The following is a 21,463-nucleotide window of genomic DNA, read 5'->3' as shown; positions in this document are numbered from 1 at the left end:
CTCTATTAGTTGTATTAGTTTTACATATAATTGAAGAGATGAAAAATAATTTTACTATTGATTTAATATATACTTGAAGAGATAGAAAATTAATTTAACCAGTAGATAACTATCATGATCGAACACTCAATCCTTTCAACACTTTACCTCGAATCCATCTATATAAATTTGAAAAAACTAACAAAGCCAGGATCCTACATACAAATTCTATCAACTGTCTTAGTAGAGCATTACTATGCATTTAAGAAGTACACAAGAAAACCCAAAGAAGGCTAGAGATATACGGTCTAAATATTGGACAGAAATTATACTTTTCATCTGCTTAGTTACCTTAACAGCTTATGCATATTTAGGGAGAACGCACTCTGTCATTAATTATATGGCAAAATATGGCATGCCATTAGTGAAAGCAGATGATTCCATAATAAATTCTGATTAAACCTAATCTTTGCTAGCTAAGTCTCAGACACGATGCATGCCTACATATTATTTTTGATTCGTAGGCCATTACAAGGAACAATAAATGAGAAGCGAAACCGCATGGAAAACATGGGAAACCAAACCAAAGGAGGCGTGGGGGACATAGAGATGCCTTTTGTCAGGATTATTTCTTGTGTCTAACTGCTGTCCCCAGTCATAGTGAGCTGTATAAAGCATGTTAATAGACAATTGAAAAGCCCAAGGCATCATCAGCCCTATAGTCAGAATCATCAGAGTAAGCAGTACCGAGTAGAATGAGCATGAGCATTGCCTTCCCTTCTCTGTCTCGGCTCTCCTCTATTCGGCTAACCATGGCGCTACATTCTCCTAGGAAGTGTAAGCGTAGGTCAAAGAGTATGCCCTCAAGCCCAAAAGGGCAACCAAGTTTCACAAACACACTGGTGGGATGTGAAAAATTTAACTATTGCAGTCACTGATTATTAATCTCCTATCATAAACGATTATTAAACTGCTGAAAATAAATTTCCAACTAATATTGAAAAATAACACAACTGCAACTTCACTTATAAAATACGGAAAGAAATGCGCAACACAATGAACACAATATTTTCGGACAAATTGTCCTTGGAAAAACCCCTAAGGGAAAACCAGTTCTACAGATGAGAAATTATATTAAACTTCAGCAAATCAAGAGATACAAAATTTCTTGCCTCTTACTGGCAGAATTCCGACAACCTCCTAATTTATCCCACTGATATTTTCCACTGCTATTCTCACGCTAACACTGCACCCTTGCTAACACTGCAAGACTATTTGCTAACACTGCAAATGTTTTTCCAAACTTCATGTTCTCCAAGTGCCCCCCTGACCTCCTTTTATACTACTCCTATTGGTAAACCAACGGTTGAGATTGATTTACAATCGATGGTTGAGATTAAAACAACTTAACAACCCTAACCAAGTCGGTTTCTAGTTGTTTCCAAAAGTGGTCAATTAATTAACAAATATTTGTTTCTAATCTAACTAATTAGTTAACAAAACAATTACTTGCTAAATAATAACAAATGGACAAACAACTATCCAAAGCTAACAAAACTAACACTCCCTCTTAGCAAGAAAGTTGTTCTATAGGACACCTAACTTATCTCTAAAGAAGATAAATTTTGCCTTTCCCAATGCCTTAGTCAGAATGTCTGCTACCCGCTCCTCTATAAGAATGTACTGTAGTTGAACAACTCCCCTTTGTACACAATCTCTGATGAAGTGACATCTGATATCTATATGTTTAAACCTATCATGAAACACTGGATTCTCAGACAACTTGATGCAACTCTGATTGTCACAATGTATCACAGTAGTCTCAACCTTCTGACCAAACAAGGCTATTAACAACTTTCGAAGCCATATAGCTTCACATGTCACCATGCTAGCTGCTATGTATTCTGCTTCTGCTGAACTTAGAGCCACAAACTTTTGCTTCCTGCTGAACCAAGATACAACTCCTGATCCCAAGCTGAAACAACACCCTGAAGTGCTCCTTTTGTCTGTTGTACTTCCTACCCAATCTGCATCAGTATAGCCTATCAACCTGATACCTTCAACTCGAACATATCTAATCCCATACTTGACTGTACCACACAAGTAACATAGCACATGCTTAGCCGCTACCCAATGCATTCTCTTTGGTTCAACCATGAACTGACTAGGAGAGTTTACTGCAAATGCTATATCTGGCCTAGTGTTGACCAAATACATAAGTGAACCAATCAACTATCTATATATATAAAGTGGGATCTACATCCTTCTTCTTAGATGTATCTACCTTCCTCCAATTTGTAATCATGGGTGTAGACATGGCTTTGCAATCCTCCATCCCAAATTTCTTCAAGATTTCAATGCAATATTTCCCTTGACCAAGGAAAATCTCCCCATTTGTATGCCACACTTCCATGCCTAGAAAGTAGTGCATAAGTCCTAAATCCTTCATCTCAAACTCTTCTACAAGGTTCCTCTTGCAATCCACTATGAGCCCTAGTGAACCTGTAAGAAATAGATCGTCCACATAAAGAACAAGAATAAGATTCGCACCCCCAACCATCAAGTAATAGATGTTAGCATCTGCTTCACTCTTCACAAAGCCCATTTTCTACAAGTATGTATCAATGCGCTCATACCATGCTCTAAGAGCCTGCTTGAGTCTGTACAATGTTTTCTTTAATCTGCACATGTGGGTCTCTTTGTTGTGTGCTACAAAGCCTTCTGGTTGTTCTATGTATACCTCCTCCTTCAACTCACCATTAAAGAATGTTGTCTTGACATCCATTTGATGGATTTGTTATCCCATCTATGCTACAAGTGAGATTATAGCTCGTATAGAAGTATACCTAGCAACTGGAAAAAATGTCTCCTCATAGTCTATTCCCTCCTTCTGAGAGAACCCCTTTGCCACAAACCTCGCCTTGTATTTCTTGATGCTACCATCTGCATCGTGCTTTATCTTATAGATCCAACATGATCCAACTACAGCCCTATTTGTTGGTCTAGGTACTACCTCCCATACATCATTCTGCATTATTGAAGAATATTCCTGAACCATTGCATCTCACCATACTTGATGTTCTGCAGCTTCTTGATGGCTAGAAGGCTCACTATCTATCGACTGACTAACTAATGCCACATAGTCATTGAACTTGGTTGGTTGTCTTCGCTGTCTAATAGTCTTCCTAGGAGCTCTAACAAAATCCTGAGTATCCCTTTGTGTATCTGGAACCACATGGTTCCCGCTACCAACTATAGAGGATGAAATGTCAACCTCTAAGTCTTCTAGATGCATTTCTTGTTACATTGATTGCTCCATACTCTGTGAATCTTCACTAACTAAGTCTACACTCATACTGGTAACTGTACTTGAGCTTTGTTGCTCTTGACTTGGTCTTGGAGCTTCTGTTAGTTGCTCACTCTGATCATCTGCTAGGAAATCTCTAGATCTCCTAAATGCCTTGTCCTCCATGAACTTGACATCTCATTTGATAATAATTCTTTTAGTTTCCAGAATGAAAATCTTGTATGCCTTTGAGGTCTCACTGTACCCAACAAAGTACCCCCTCTCTGTAGTCTAATCTAACTTTGTACATGTATCTCTAGGAATATGGCAATATGCCAAACTCCCGAGTATTCTGAAGTGACTAACATCTAGCTTCTACCATGTGAAAGCCTCCTCTGGTGTCATCTTCCCTAGCACCTTGTGTGTAACTCTATTTTGAATGTAGACTGTTGTATTACACGCCTCTGCCCATAAGTAGCGGGGCATGTCCTGGTCATGTAGCATAGCTCTTGCTACCTCTGATATAGAACGGTTCTTCCTCTCAGCAACTCCATTCTGCTGTGGATTGTAAGGAACAATCCATTCTCTCTTGGTTCCTTCTCTGGTGCAGAACTCATGGAAGACATTTCCTTTGTACTCGCCTCCATTCTCTAGTCGAAGAACCTTTATCTTCTTTCCTGTCGTGTTTTCCACAAGAGCCTTGAACTCTTGGAATCGATTGAAAACCTCATCCTTAGTCTTCAAGAAGTATATCTAGGTCTTTCTAGAGAAATCATTAATAAAAGTAACATAGTACTGATATCCTCTGAGAGATTTCATCGACATTGGTCCACAGACATCTGAATGTACTAGATCAAGAACACCCTTAGATCTGGTGTCACTCCTTGGAAAAGATTCTTTTGCAAACTTCACCAACACACATCCCTTACATACATCGTCATGCTCTGTGCTCACCTCTAGAACACCTGTCACCATCTCATGAAGCAATCTAAGTGCTCCATGATGAATATGGCCCATCCTCCTATGTCATAGCTCTCCAAGATCTCTAGGATTACTGTTGCTCATAAGTGCCTTAGGAGTATCAAATTGCAATCTATAAAGGCGACCACTCCTAACTCCAATAGTTATGGATGATTTCCAATCCTTGTGCTTAATCAACACATTTGTCCCTCTAAAGAGTACATTATACCCCCTATCCTGAAGAATAGATACATAAATCAAATTCATACCAAAGCCTAGCACATATAACACATCATGAAGTGGAATTATCTTTCCATTCTCCCTCTGAAATTGAATAGTCCATTTCCCAACAAGGTTGAGTTTGGACAAGTTTTCCATAGAAATTTTGATTTTGGTGTCCTCCTCCTTGTAACTGGAGAAGTACTCTCTAACTCTTGTCACATGAAATGATGCCCCACTATCTATATACCAAACACACTATGAGGTTGAGCTAACCATACAAGCTATGAGTGCAAACTCATCTTCCATTCTACTGGAGAGTTCTTTCACACTTGCTAAAGCTACCACCTGCTTCTTACCCTTCTTCCTCTCTGGGAAATCACTGACATAGTGGCCAAACTTGCAACATCCAAAGCACTTTATTTTAGAAAGGTCCTTCTTCTTTTCACTTTGTGAATTTGATCCTTTGCTAGATCCCTTCTTTGCTTTCCCTTTTCTCAGTAGGGAAACGTTCTCTTGTTCCACCTCATTTTTCTGACTCTTGTTGGCCCCATAAACAAGACTTAGTCTAAACTCCTCCTAAGTGAAATCAGTCCATAGTCAATCCCAACTCGATAAAGTATCTCGTCTACTGACAACTTGAACAAAGACACTCCATTGTTTAGTAAACCCATTTAGGGCTATTCTCACTAGCTCATCATCACTAGGGCTATCTCCAATAGCTACTAACTCATCCTTAACAAGTTTGAGCCTGGTAAGGTAACTTGTGACGTATTCTCCCTGATTCATTCAGGTATTCTTGAGCTTCTCTCTAGGAATCAACTTCCTATTGGTGGTAGCATTCTGGTATAGATTCAGAATGGCGTCCCACATCTTTTTCATCGTATCTAGCTCTGTGATATGTGGAACAATATGATCCTTGACACCATCAAAGATAATCCTCCTCGCTTTGGCATCATCCTTCCTATATGCTACAAGCTGTGTTGCAGCCGTTGGTATAGGTACAACACTGGTAGCATAATCCTTGATACCATTCTCTTCCAACAATAAATTTTTTTTGGCCTTCTAGACACCATAATTTGAGGCACCATCCAATCTATCCTAATCTCTCAAACCAGTTGAAGCCATCTCAAGGGTTTTATTAAATCTAAAGAGATCAAAATTTCTTTCCTAGGGCAAAACTCTTCTACCCTTAACAATGCTCTGATACCATGTGAAAAATTTAACTATTGTAGTCACTAATTATTAATCTCCTATCATAAACAATTATTAAACTGCTGAAAATAAATTCCCAGCTAATATCGAAAAATAACACAATTGCAACTTCACTTATAAAATACGGAAAGAAATGCGCAACACAATGAACACAATATTTTCGGACAAATTGTCCCTGGAAAAACCCCTAAGGGAAAACCGGTTCTACAGATGAGAAATTATATTAAACTTCAACAAATCAAGAGATATAAAATTTCTTGCCTCTTACTGGCAGAATTCTAACAACCTCCTAATTTATCTCGCTGATATTCCACACTGCTATTCCCACGCTAACACTGCGCCCTTGCTAACACTACAAGACTATTTGCTAACACTGCAAACATTTTTCCAAACTTCATGTTCTCCAAATTTCCCCCTGACCTCCTTTTATACTAATCCTATTGGTAAACCAATAGTCGAGATTGATTTACAATCAATGATTGAGATTAAAACAACTTTACAACCCTAACCAAGTCGGTTTCTAGTTGTTTCCAAAAGTGGTCAATTAATTAACAAATATTTGTTTCTAATCTAACCAATTAGTTAGCAAAACAATTACTTGCTAATTAATAGAAAATGGACAAACAGTTGTCCAAAGCTAACAAAACTAACATGGGATAGGTGGAAATATTGGAGGAGTCTTGTTCTTCTTGCTCGTCTTTTGGAGTAGATTGGTTTGGCCAAGCATTGCAGGTGGCCATCAATTGCTATTTTATTTGTCAAGCATAAAAATAGACATGGAAGACATTGGGAGAAAATGGATCAACGCATATTTGGATGAGATTCTTCATCTGCTTGAGGCCTACAATTTGTTGAGGAATAGCATTGTTGGAAGTAATTGTGGCTCTGGGGTGAATCAGAACCAGTTCTTTTTAAAAGCAAGTGAGAAATTTTTAATTTAATATTCCACAAGAAATGAATGCATTATATTTGCTCTCAATAATCAATCATGCAAGCTGATAGAGTAAGAAGATAATAACTCACAAAGACACAAGATTGTGCTGAGTAGGAAACCCTCAAAAAACTTTATGCTTTCGTCATAGGGAGAAAAACCACTCCATGAACCTGCTATTTTATTGAGTTTCAACTCCTTTTACATTCACAGTTACAACTGCTTAGGGTTACAACCCATTTTCTTCCTTTTTGAATCTAAATTATAATCTTGCATACACATATAATTGTATGTTCCATAAAAAATGAAAGGAATAAGGTTATTGCTAGTGGCTTAAGGATAGGTGGTAATCTCTATAATCTGATTGATTCTATAGTTCAAGAATCATCACTAATTAATACTTGTCTTATGAGTCTTCAATTAGGATCACTTGACTCTTCATTTGAGTCCTCTTTTGACAAAAGACCTTTCTTTTTGAAATCCTTGAATCTTTTATTTTGATTCCAAGATTTTCTTTTTGAAAACTTTTCAGTTTTCTCATCATTATCTTCTTGATCTATATTTGGACATTTTGATACAAAATGTCCTAACTAACCACAACTGAAACATTTTGGTTTTCCTTTGTATTTCTTTTTCATTTTTCTAACTAGTAATGCTTCTAAAGCATCTATTAAATCTAAATCACTTTCTTCTTGTTTTTCAGCCTTAAAGGTTGTCTATTTTGATGTAGAACCAGCTTGACTACTAATTTTTATTTCATAAGCAGTTAAGGTTCCTTGTAGTTGATGTAAAGTCAATTAAGAAAAGTTTTTCTTTTCTTCCAATGTAAAAATTTTATTTTTAAATTTCGGTAAAACTGATTGTATAACTTTAGAAACTACATCATGTTCTTCAATCTATTCTCGTAAACCTTTTCTAGCATTTACTACTTCATCAACTCTCAAAAAATAAGCAGATATGTTTTCATCTTCACTCATCTTTAGGTTATGAAATTGTGTTTTAAGAGTTAAACAATTTTGTCTCTTTAACCTTTTCATCTCCTTGATAAATAGTTTCCAATTTTACCCAAATATCATTTGCAAATTTACAGTAGACAACTTTTCCAAACACATGTTTAGTAAGCCCACACAAAAGAGCATATCTTGCCTTTTTGTCTAACTCATATGTAAGTTTATCATTTTGATCAATAGGTACTATTGATGGAACAATATACTCCATAATGACAACATCCCACATTCTAGCATCTAAAGAATGTATAAAAGCTTCCATCATAACTTTCCAAAACACATAGTCATTGCCATCAAATAATGGAGCCCAGTTAAGGGAAGCCCCTTCAGCCTGTGCCATTTTACTTCCAAAAACTCCCTAGAACAATTCCTATAAGGAACCCTATGCTCTGATACCACTTGTTAGAAGTAATTGTGGTTCTAGGGGGAGGGGTGAATCAGAGCCAGTGCTTTTTAAAAAAAGTGAGAAATTTTTAATTTAATATACCACAAGAAATGAATGCTTAACATTTTCTCTCACTAATCACTCTTGCAAGATGATAGAGTAAGAAGATAATAACTCACAAAAGATAGAGACGTGAGATTAGTGCCGAGTGGGAAACCCACAAAAAACTTTAAAGTTTCATCATAGGGAGAAAAACCACTCCATGAACTTGCTATTTTATTGAGGTTCAACTCCTTTTTGCATTTGTAGTTACAACTACTTAGGGCTACAACCCCTTTTCTTCCTTTTTGAATATGAGTTACAATCTCAGATACACATATAAATGTATGTTTATACACTTATATATGTTAGTAAGTTTACATTGAATCTTTTCAAAAATCAAATTAAAATATTTAAACTTAAAGCCTTTATATTTCTTTTTAGGATTTAACCTTTTTCCTCATATTTTCAAACATGCATCTCCATTCTCTTAAATAGAGAAGAAATTTTAAGTTATTTTAATAACTATCTCATAATATGTTACACAATTAAAGAAGAAAATTTTATCTTCAAAAAATTGATATGGAACTCTCTGAAAAATGACACAAATGTCTTTGACATGAAGAGATTTTGTTTTAAAAATATAATATGAAGATCTTCAAGATCATCACACATGTTGCCATGAAGTTTCAAGAAACTATTAACTACATAACTACCATCTCAATAGAATTATCAATATAAACTGGTTTTTTCTTTAATCATTTGTTTGATGTTTATTTTAAGAAATATACCACAAAAAAATTACAAAACCAAACCTTGGTTCTACATTTTGAAATCTTCATACTTCTCTACAAAAAAATAATGGACTTCCATTATTCATCAAACCCTTCTATTTAACTAGAAAATAGACTAAGATTTTTCTATCTTATTCAAAGAAATTGAAGAGCCATACATATTTATGTGCTTTAAATTTAAAACCCTTTTCTTTTTTCATTCTTTCGGTATAGTATCTCTGACATGCAACAAGAATGTTGAATGAGTAAAAATAAATTAGAAGAAGAAACATTTTACATTTTTTGTCTATTACCATCACAATAACAACAACTCCAAAACAAAAAATGGTGGTTTAAAAAATTTTCAACAATATCACCATGAATCTTATTTCCATGATAGAAATTAGATATTGACATCATCTTCAACTACCTCCCACAGTAATAGCATTCATGCTCAACATCCTGATTTCCTTTCAATGGCAATTGCATACAAAAATATTTTGCAAAAATAACAGAAGCTATGTTGATACATCCAAAACAAAAATACTACAAGAATGTAAACTAGATTGTTGATTGTTGAAAATACCTAGAATAGAAATAGTATTGCACAAAGCTTTGGAATCCACCATACAATTTTGACACTTGGTGAGTTATTTACCCAGTAAACACCATTTGAATGCAAAGATAGAACTAATGTTAGTTACCTTTTATTATTATCATAAATATCAATCTTTCAAAAAAAAATGCCACATTATGTCACATTCCATATATTGGAAAATAATCTTTCAAATATTTGCACAAAAAAATAAGTCAACAACTATTGTAGGAATTAGGAAACAACACACAAGTTTGTAGGTAGCTCTACGCGGCCTTAGTAATGACTCACACCATTTTCCCATGACCTTGAAAGGACACACACCACACTCTCCATTTGGTTGATTAAGAAGAATCAATCACACAGCCAACTAGAGAAATGCATGTCCATTTTGATAAGAATGGTAGAGAAGCTGAACATTGAGGATAAAGCAAGAGTGACAAAAGCTGCCATCAACATCAATCATGCAAAGTCCATCGTAGTCACAGTCTTCTCAGTACTTGTCACTACTCTTTCCTTCAAGACATCCAATGTAAGGATGTTGTCTATTTTTATTTCTACACATTTTTCAACTTGGCAACAAAAGGTCAAGTAGATATTTGAGATCAAAAAGAGGTTGTCATCAACATCAAGGTTCTTGATAGAGTTAGAAGAAACCAATATTGCACTTGGAGATCTCAACAACCTTCTCAACTACAATTCCAAATTGCAGCTCCCCTTTAATCTCTCTCCGTCCACCATGGCACTTAATGAGTTGGAGACTACTCTTCCTCTCCTTGAACACAAAATTGACTAGCTATTAAAGTTTCTCATCTATGTAAGAGTTGCACTTTTGAATGCTCTTTCTTTTTAGTGAGCACCCACTTACTCCCAAGGAAGTCTTTAAAAGAGTACTAAGATTGTCTTTCAAATAGCTAGGGGGCTCCCAAAATACATGTAATATATGTGTATATCAATACTACTGCTGTGATCAAAATAAATTGATCATCGTGAATATAGAAAAGGAAATATTCGTAAAAAATTCTAGTGATTGTCTTTGAAAATGATTACTTCTTTCTTTGTTCATCACTTTACTCGTCCATTATGTTTTTTTGTTATATATAATGTTATACATTTCTCTAAGTGCTATGTTTCTTCTTAAAAATAGTTGCATAAAGGAAACATATTTGTAATAATTATGTTTTCTTATATGTACTTTTCTTTTTCACAATGAATACCAAGAGAAATAGAGAGAAGATAATTTTTTCTAAATATCATTTATAATGTGAATTTTTTGCAACGCTAAAATTTGGAATAGAGACAAATGGTTATAAGGGGCCAATAAATAAAAAAACACAAAACAAAAACAAAAAAATACATAAAATTGAGAGAGTGATACTGCTACAACAAGGTATAGTACACATACATAGATATACACACATATAGTGAAAAACTAATCATTCTAGAGTTGTAGACCAATTTCAAATATAATAGATGAATTTTCAAGTTGGCAATAGCAAAAGCTAAGCCCTTCTTCTGACAATGAACAATAGTTCAAGACACATCATCTTAATCCATAAAACCATTGAAAGTAGGAAAGAAGACACCTTTCAAACAAAAAAAAATGTTCTCGATACACACTTTGTATTGAAGACTAGGCCTTGAAATTTAAAAATAGGGAGTTGATAATGACTTACAAAATAAGAAAAAAAATGACTTCTTAATGTTGGAGGCAATGACAAAAACAACACATGTGGGTGAAGAAGCTGATGCAACAAGAGAAGACATGGTATTAGGAAAGAACTTGGATTTGTCACCCACAACAAGATGAAAGACAATGGAACAACAAAAATCACCAGCATTCCATCACATAAGGGCAACAAGAGCAACAAACTAAGTTTCCCAACTCACTTAAGAAACAAGAGAAAAAGGTATTGCATTAGCAAAGAGCTTTGAGTTGGCATCCAATGTGAAAGATAATGAGATGACAACAATCACATTGATCTATCAAGTGAGAAAGACATAGGAATGAGATCAAAAATGGAAAAGGGAAGCCAAGTGGCTTATAACAACAACATATCTACATCTAAGAGGGATCACATCATAGTCAATCATTTGTGTCTAAGGTTGCACACGCACTTGTTAATAATCCCATCATGAAATGCTTTTGAGAGAAAAATGTTTGCTAATATATAGTGTAAGAGATGTTAGAGAATTTGGTTGCCTTATTGTCTGTATTAGTGAAGCAGGACAATATATCATTCTTAGTCTTATAGGTATATTTCCCTTGAAAAAGAGAGGGAGATAAGGCCTTCTTTCCTAGACTAAACAAATAGTTTTATAGTCATTTAGAGGGTTCAATGTGGTCATCAAGGTGGGGTTGGGAGGGACTATTTCATCTCACCCACGCTAAGACAAACCTTGTGATCTTAATATAAGTAGAAAAAGAGGAAGCAACAAATAGGAGTAAATATCCACATTACTTCTAATCATACAATTCTAATGCTCAATAATCCATGTAGGTCTAGTAAAAAATACCACAAGCAATTAGAGTTGTAGACAAATCCTTTCCTAACATACTATAAACTTCTTGGTTAAGCACCACATCTAGAGAAAAATAGGCACCAAAAGGTACTTTTGAGACAAAAAAGAAGAAGAAGGAACTTCATGCAATTGAATTTGTAGTAAGTTTGCCAAGGAATCTTTGAGTGGTAATGGAGAAGAGTTCATTTTAACCTTGGAAGAAATATAGATTCCAAAAGTGCTAGGGTTAGACATAGTATTGCAATGAGTTCATATCAAGCATGTATTTCAAATATTGACCACAGTGTTATAGGTAATGAAACCATTAATGTTGGGTAATTTGCGCCCATTATTTTGATATCTTATATTGTTAGAGAGTAGGAATATATCATAAAACACATCACTTTTTATGTTATTATTCTTTTATGTTAAATATATAAAAATATATTATAAAATAAATTACATCTAATCATAATATTAAAAATTTAAAAACCATTATTGATAGGGTTGAGAATAAGTAGGTAAAGAATTGCACTTTAATTATCGAGATAAAATTTCATATCCCTAAGCAACATGTATTTGGAATTCTAGGTTATGACATGTTGTGTCTTTCATAGTTATTTAATGTTTACATGGATTTCAATAAGTGAATTTGGAGGTTGTGGCTCTTCACTTCCCATACGTTTATTCTAGTGAACATACTGGATATGACATAATATTATGATTATGATTATGTTTTCTAAAATTTAAATTACTCTAATGTCAATATGAAAAACAAGTCATAGAGATAAAGTTTTCACAACTTGAAATATTGAAATGGAATTCATAGATTGATAAAACCATGAATATTAAGAAAATAAAATAAAACTAACAAAACTTATTTTCTCAACATTTGGTGTTCTACAACTCTATTCATGTGTGTTACTTCAAAGGTCCCCCCTCCTCATGATCTTGTTGGAAATATAAGAGTAACTAAGAGGGGAGGGGTGAATCAGTTACCACTAAAATATATCCCAGATCCCTTAGATGTCAACTATAAAATTAAGACTAACAAAACTGAATACTGTTGATACTCAGTAAACACACATAAATTGTTGTAACTCAGTAAATGCAAAGTGGGAATTACTTTAGCAAATATTAAGATGTTATTAGTAATTAATTGCAAGCATGAAAGAAATAACATGAACATATGAGACAGCAGGATTTAATGTGGAAACTCAATTTGGGATAAACCACCAATGTAACTAGTTACTAGTTTTCACTCTTCTAAAGTGAGTCCTGTTAGGAGCCAACCCTATTAAAGGTTACAAAACACACTATTAGGTGTGACCTTGTTAAAGGATTTTATTAACTTGTTAGGAGTGGCCTTGAAAATGCTCTTGAAACAATTCAATAGAATTGCTACCTTGTTAGAGGATTTACAAATGATTGTTAAACCAACTCTGTTAAGAGATTTTAGTTCACTAGTACAATGGTTAGAGTAACAATGAAATGACCTAATTGTGATGCAATTGAATTGTTGATTATAGATCTCTACTTTGGTTCATACTTGATCCTTCTTGATCGAATAACGCTTTTTTGCTCCATAAGGATATCTGCTTATCCTTCAAGTTTGCTCCCTCTCTTCTTATCTCTTTCAATCAACTTGCATCTCATACTTGAAAATCAAAAGTTGACCTTTTACTTATACCTTTTAGATCATCAAGTCTACTCAAATACAAATTAGAATAACTAATATTCATCACCTCAGTTGGCTAGAATCAATAGGTAAAATAATTAAGCTTTACATGCCAAAATAAGAAAATCCTTTGGTAGCTGACCTAGCTCGATAGAAATTGATTCTGAATTTCCTATGTTAACCAACATAATCTTTGTTAATACTGTGAACTTACAAAATTCCTAAGGTAACTAAGTGAGCTCGATTAACACTGACTCTATTCAACTTTCCCTTTGTTAACCAAGTGAGCTCGATTAACACTCTTTTCTGCATAACTTCATTTGACACCCAAGTGAGCTCGGTAGATACTACCTTCTCCACAAAGTAAACTTAGGAACACTCAGTAGACTAGGAAAACTATCTTGACTAACCAAGTGAGGTCTGCATGCATTGAGTGTCAACTGATATGACATTTGTCCAACATCAAAGACAACATACAATTAATCAATTGTATTCAACAATCTCCCTCTTTGGCATTGATGGAAACACAACATGTCATAGCAGAATGAAATTTTGAGAACAAGACTCGCTCTATCAAAAAGTTTCTCCCTCTTTGAGTTTTACATAGAAAACTTCTCCTATAGTATTCTCCCTCTATGAAGGAACTACTTAACTATTCCCTTTACAAAATTTTAGAAAGATATGGCAGTAAACATCTCTCTTTGACAACACATGCCAAAGACAATTCTAATTAGTATTAATGTACCTTAAGTATAGATTCATCTATAATATGTCCTCGCCAATACTATATCAACTTATTGATATTCAACTTGATTCATGTTGATGCATAACTAAACTTTATTTGGTTAGCTTCAGATAGGGGAATGACCCCTAGCTTACCTCTTAGATACAAAAATGCATCCTTAGGTAATGGTTTTGTGAATATATCTGCAATTTTTTCTTTTGTATGCACATATTCCAATCTGATTTCTTTGTCTTGTACTAATTCTCTTACAAAGTGATATTTTATAGCAATGTGCTTTGTTTTGGAATGCATCACTGGATTCTTTGATATGTTGATTGCACTAGTGTTATTACAATACATTACTATTGGCTCTTTTATTTCAGCCGCCATTCCTTCCACCAACTATTTGAACCAAGCAATATTAGAGAAGTTTATTGTTGCTACTACATATTCTGCTTCTGCTATGGATTGAGATGTGAAGTTTTGCTTCTTGCTTGTCCAAGATACCAACCTTTTACCAAGAAAGAATTCTCCACCATTGGTGCTATTTTTGTCATCAATATTTCCTACCCGATCATCATCAGTAAATACTTTTAGGTCAAGGTTGCCTCCAAGTTTGTACCATAAACCATAGTGTTCAGTACCTTTCAGATATCTTAAGATTGTTTTTATTTCCATCATGTGGTTTTCTCTGGGTTTAGCTAAGAATCTTGCTACTATCCCAACTACTAAGGAAATATTAGGTCTTGTATGTACCACATACTATAATTTCCCAATCATTGATCTTTATAAGGTCTAATCTACTTCTTTGGATTCATCATCTTTTGTAAGCTTAAGTCCAGTTTACATGGGAGTTCCAACTGGTTTTGAATCCTCCACTCCAAATTTCTTGAGTATCTCTTTGACATACTTAGATTGAGTGATATAGATGCCATTCTTGTTCTGTTGTAGCTACAATCCAACAAAGAATTTTATTTCACCAAACATGGACATTTCAAATTCTTTATTCATTTGTTCTAAAAATTCTTTACATAAGTCATCATTTTCTATGAATAAAGTATCATCCACAAATATTTCTACCAATACAATATTCTTATCTGGTCCTTCCTTAAGATATAGACTATTGTTATCATTTGTTCTTTAAAAACTAATCTATATCAAATAGTTACATAGTCTTTCATACCAGGCTCTAGGAGCTTGTTTTAGACCATATAGGGCTTTGTGTAATTTGCATACCATATCCCTTTTGGCTAGATCAACAAAACCTTCTGGTTGTTTAATGTAGATTTCCTCATGAAGAATTCTATTCAAGAATGCAAATTTAACATTCATCTAATATACTTTGAATCCTTTGTGAGCTTCATAAGCTAGTAAAGTCCTAACACCTTCTAATCTTGCAATAGGGGAAAAATTTTCACCATAATCAATACTTTCTTCTTGAGAATAGCCTTTACATAACAACCTTGCTTTGTTTCTTGACACTTTTCCATCTTCATTCAGCTTAAATCTGAATACCCATTTTGTACCAATCACATTTTTATCTTTTGGCCTAGGTACAAGAGTCCAAGTTTAATTATTTTCTATCCATTCTATTTATTCATTCATACCCTCAATCCAACTTTCATTTTTGAATGCATCACTGACACTTCTAGGTTTAAATTCAGCAAGTAAACATATACCTTTTATTTTGCTTCTTCTCATTATTCCATTTGATTTGTCTCCAATTATCTAATTAGGAGCATGATGCCTTCTAACATATTTATCCAATATAGGTTCTTTGACTTTTAAATGAATTGAGCTATCTTCATTTTGAATCTCAACTTCTAGCTTGGGTCCTTCTATCTATGGCTTGGGTTCTTTAGACTTGGTATGCACTAACTCAGTAGCCTCTAAATGTGACTCAGGTCCTTGTGACTCGATTTGCACTTATTGTAGCTTGGTAATTGGTGGAGATTTGGAGAGCTTGAGTGGTGAAGTCTTCCTTTTGTCAAATGTGTTTGGAAATATATCAAGTTCATAGTAGACAAATCTTTTGTAATCTTCTAGTTCCTTTTTTCTTTCTTCTTCAATCTTTTATGCAAACTCATTAATTCTTACATGTGTACTTTCCATGATTTTGTGAGTGGAAAAATTCAAACATTTGTATGCTTTACATTTGTAAGAATATTCTAGAAATATACCTTCATCGCCTTTTACATCAAATTTTCCTTTCTAGATTCTTTCAAGATATAATATTTTCTGCCGAATAATTTTAAGTAACCTACATTGAGTTTGTAGCCATACCATAATTCATAGGGAGTTTTGTTTGATTCCTTCTTCAACTAAACTTGGTTCAAAGTATGAACTACAATGTTGATAGCTTCTTTTCAGTATTTGATAGTAACATTATTTTCAATCATTAGTGTCCTTGCACAATCCATGATGGATTTGTTTATTCTTTCAGCTATTCCAGTTTGCTCAAGAGTACCAAAGGTTGATACTTGTCTTTTAATTCCTCTTTCAATGCAAAAATTGTTGAATTCATTTGGGATGAATTCACCCCTTCTATCTGATCTTAAGTATTTCAATCTTTTTCCAGTTTCCTTTTCTACTCTAGCCAGATACCATTTGAATTTTTCAAAAGCTTATGATTTTTCTTTCAAATGCATAACAGTCATCATTCTAGAATAATCACTAACAAAAAGAATGAAAAAAATTTCTCCACTATAAGTTTTTATTCCAATGGGTCCACATAAATTAGTATGCACAATTTCCAAGACATCTTCTAACTAATAGTTTTTTCTTTTAAAACTAGTCTTTCCCATTCTACCAATTTGGAAATTATTGGATAATCCAACATTAAGTTTCTTCAGACTAGGAAGACCTCTTACCCTTTTGAGTTTTCTAATCTTGACCATATGTTCAAAGTTTACATGACATAATCTTCTGTGCCATTGCCATCTTTCTTCTACTTGAGCAATAAAACATGAAAAATCACCAAGATCAAGATAAAATAGGTTACCCTTCATTTTCCTACCTGATCCAATCAAATTTTTTTGGTTATCTAGTAGTCTTGCTTTACCATTCATGAATTCTACCTTGAATCCAATGTTGTTCAACTGTGCCACACTCAGTAAGTTATGTTTTAGTCCTTCAACCCAATAGTCATTGTATACAAGTTCATTGGTTAATAAGATTCAACCTTTTCCTTTTATGCAACAAGGTTCATTGTTTCCATACCTTATGGTACCTCCATCATAGTGTTCAAAATGTTCAAACTTAGTTTTGTCTCCAGTCATATGGTGAGAACATCCACTATCTATGATCCATCTGTCATTTTTGCTAACATGAGAAATAAGTGCCATCTTATCTCCTTCATCATCAGATTCATCTTTTACAACAATATACACTATTTCATCTTCACTATTATCAGAATCTTTAGCCATAAAATAAGTTTTCTTACCTTTGTCTTTGTAGGATTTCTGACCTTTGAATTCCTTATTGCCCTTATACTTGTGACTTTTCTTCTCTTCCTTTCCTTCCTTATTTGGACACCTAATAGTAATATGACCAATTTATTCACAAGAAAAACATATTAGATGGATTTTACCTTTTTGCTTTCCTCTGTTCTTGGAATATTTCTTTGCAAGTAGAGCTTCAACAATTTCAAGATCACTATCAAAAATTTCTTTAGTTTCTTCCTCACTTTCTAATTGAATATCTTTTATTTTCTTTCCTTTCTCTTTGAGTGAGAGTTTAGCTTCAAATACAAACTCAATATTCTTGGAAGTAGGAACATACTTGTCAAAGTTGTCTAGTTCAAAAGCTGTCAATCTTCCTACTAGGGCATCCAAGCCTATCTTGTTATTTGGATTGCGTCTCTTTTTTTGAATAGAAGACACTTTGATTTCATAGAGGGGAAGCAAAGTTTTGAGAATTTTACTTACAACAGTTTCTTCTTTGATTTCTCCTCCAGATGCTCTCATTGCACTAACACTAGCCTTGATTCTTTCCACATATTTTTCAACATTTTCATCTTCTCTCATCCTCATTTGATCAAATTGTCCTCTAAGGCTTTCTACTTTAGAATTTCTTACATTTTCATCTCCTCCATAGATTTCTTTTAGTTTGTTCCACATATCAAAAAAAATTTTATAGTCTTTCACTCATCAAATTCAGCATAACTAAGAGCAGATGCAATGTCAATCATCATGATGTTATGGTTCTTCTTCTCAACAATATCTTTAGTTGATAGTGTTCTAGTGGGAGTTTTATATTCTTCATCAAGATATTTGCATCCTAAATCACTAATGGTAGCTACATGGAGCCTCATAAGTCCTTACCATGCTACAAAGTTATCTCTATTCATTTTTGGAACTTCCCTCTTGTAAGACATCCTGATCTTTAGCTTAGGTGCTTGAAACCTTCTCTACAGGCACAAAAAGTTCTGATGCCAATTGTTGGAAATATAAGAGGAGAAACTAAGAAGGGAGGCATGAATTAGTTACCAGTAAAATATATCCTATACCCTTAGATGTCAACTATAAACTTAAGACTGATAAAACTAATTACTTGCAAGCATGAAAGAGATAACATGAACACATGAGACACCAAGATTTAACATGGAAACTCAATCTGAGAAAAACCACCAATGTAACTAGTTACTATTTTCCACTCTTCTAAAGTGAGCCTTGTTAGGAGCCAACCCTATTAAAGGTTACAAAACACATTGTTAGGTGTGACCCTATTAAAGGATTTAATCACCCTATTATGAGTGGCTTGGCAAAAGGTCTCGAAAAAATTCAATGAAATTGCCACCTTGTTAGAGGATCTACAAATGGCTATTAAACTAACTCTATTAAGAGATTTTTGTTCACTACTACAATGGCTATAGAGTAACAATGAAATGACTTGATTATGATGCAATTGAATTGCTGATTATAGATCTCTACTCTAGATCATACTTGATCCTTCCTGATTGAATAACACTTTTTTGATCCACAAGGATATCTGCTTATCCTTCAAGTTCGCTTCCTCTCTTCTTATCTCTTTCAATCAACTTGCATCTCATACTTTGAAATCACAACTTGTTTTTTACTTATACCTTTTAGATTATCAAGTTGGCTCAATTAAAAATTAGAATAACCAATATCCATCACCCTAGTTGGCTAGAATGAATAGGTAAAATAATTAAGCATTACATGCCAAAATAAGAAAACCCTTTGGTAGTTGACCCAACTCGGTAGAAACTGATTCTGAAGTGATTTCCTATGTTAACCAACAAAATTTTGGTTAACACTGTGAACTTAAAAAATTCCTTTGAGGTAAAAGCACAAACCTGTGTCACCTTTTATAAAGAAACGTGATATCAGAATGTGATAGTTAAACATTAATGACAAAAAAATGGTATTTGTGTTCAAAATATGAAGATGATGTAAACTAATGAAATGTGTAGAATTGGATGAATTTTATGCCTATAATTTTCATAAATTTTTTGAGTAAGAATTTATTCATTTTATTTTGTTTTGAAGTCCCTTTTTTTACTGTAAAATATATAGGGTGTAGTTCCCATCAAACAAGTATATGAAAATTATCTTTTTTTGTTTTGATTTAAAAATATCTTATAGATGACATGTGTAGCTAGTGAACAAAAAAAGAAATAATTATTTTTGATGTATATGTACTCAAGTTTGACCTTATTAGAATCCAAAAAAAATTTCTTCCCATTAAAACTTCCCTATCAAATCTATACCTTCTTGAAAAAAAATTACATATTCATGAAGAGGATTCTCTTTTCTAGAGATAAATATAATTTTCTAATTTTTTTGATATGATTTACTATTTTTTTTCCCTTTTTTGAGGGAGCATCTTTTAAAATGTTGAAATATCAAATTATAGTATATTGAGATTATAAAATATTATAACTAATTAAAACACTCAAAAATTTATATAACTATGATATTGAATCTGAGATCTACAAAAGGGTATTTTTAGTTTTTGAAAAAAATTGAGTTTTGATAGAGAAATGAGATGTGCCGAAAATAGGTTTTGGTATCACAAACGGTGACATAGATCTATGCTTTGACCCTTTGGTAACTGAGTGAGCTTAGTTAATATTGACTCTATTCAACTTTCATTTTATTAATTGAGTAAGCTTTGTTAACACTCTTTTCTACATAACTTCCTTTGATGCTCAAGTGAGCTTGATAGATATTGCCTTCTGCACAGAGTAATCTCAAGAATTCTCAATAGACTAGAAAAAATATCTTCACTGACCAAGTTAGCTCGGCATGCATTGACTATCAACTGATATGACATTTGTGTAACATCAAACACAACACACAATTAATCAATTGTATCCAACAAATCTGGTGTAGCTATGCTTGGATCTCTTACTTGTCTTATCTATACCTTCAAGCTCTTCCTCTAATGGGATCTCTTCTAACCCTATGCATTTGGTTTTACCTACTGGAACTCCTATTTAACTAGACAATTTCACATTTTACGGTAGCTCATCTCCAAAGGTGGTGAGGGAGAATGTGAGGATCCCTAAATCTAATTAGAAATATGTTTTTATTGGGGCCTACATCATTAGTTTCTTCTAGGGACTTGCTTGAGATTTAATTTTGGCAAGATTATCAAGAGATCCATCCACGAGACTATATGGTAGATAAGATCTCCTAGGGATTGACTCTTTGTTAGGTAGGCCATTTTTTTCCTTTAGACCTACAAATGAGATGGTCAAGAAGTGGTGTGATAAAAAATAGAAGCTCAAAGGTTTAGTAGTCATCTTGGCAATGTCAAGTCCCTTATTCATGTTAAGATTTATAATAGAAGAAGGCAGGTGTTTTGTTTTGGTGGGTTCCTAGAGATATAGGAAACATTCCTTGGCCCCTATTAGATGGTAACCAGGATTTTTCCTTTGTGCAGATTTACACCTCATGGCTTTGGTCTATGTTAGGATCCTCGAGCTATTGTTGGAGTTCTAGGATTAGAATATTTTTAAGTGGATATTGGACTCCTTTGGACACTATATAAGAGAAAACAATATTACATTCAATAAATCTAGACTAGTGTTTGCCAAATTTTGTGTTAGTATTGCCATTAGCAAGGCTCTCCCTAAAGTGGTTGCCTTGAAATCCAAATGTGGATCATTGACATGGGTTATCTGTAAGGAAACTCAGGTGCGGA

At 33.8% G+C, this 21,463-nt stretch overlaps 1 pseudogene; it reads left to right on the top strand.

Annotated features, from left to right (window-relative positions):
* The first annotated feature begins 734 nt into the window (after positions 1-734).
* On the top strand, positions 735-10,242 carry LOC149555087 (uncharacterized; annotated as a pseudogene).
* Positions 10,243-21,463: the final 11,221 nt, after the last annotated feature.

This window comes from Cupressus sempervirens, chromosome 5 (genome assembly GCF_028749045.1).
Source record: "Cupressus sempervirens isolate cs-2001-9-10 chromosome 5, ASM2874904v1, whole genome shotgun sequence".
Lineage (NCBI taxonomy): Eukaryota > Viridiplantae > Streptophyta > Pinopsida > Cupressales > Cupressaceae > Cupressus > Cupressus sempervirens.
The sequence above is the reverse complement of the archived record's forward strand: the minus strand, read 5'-3'. Positions and strand labels throughout refer to the sequence as shown.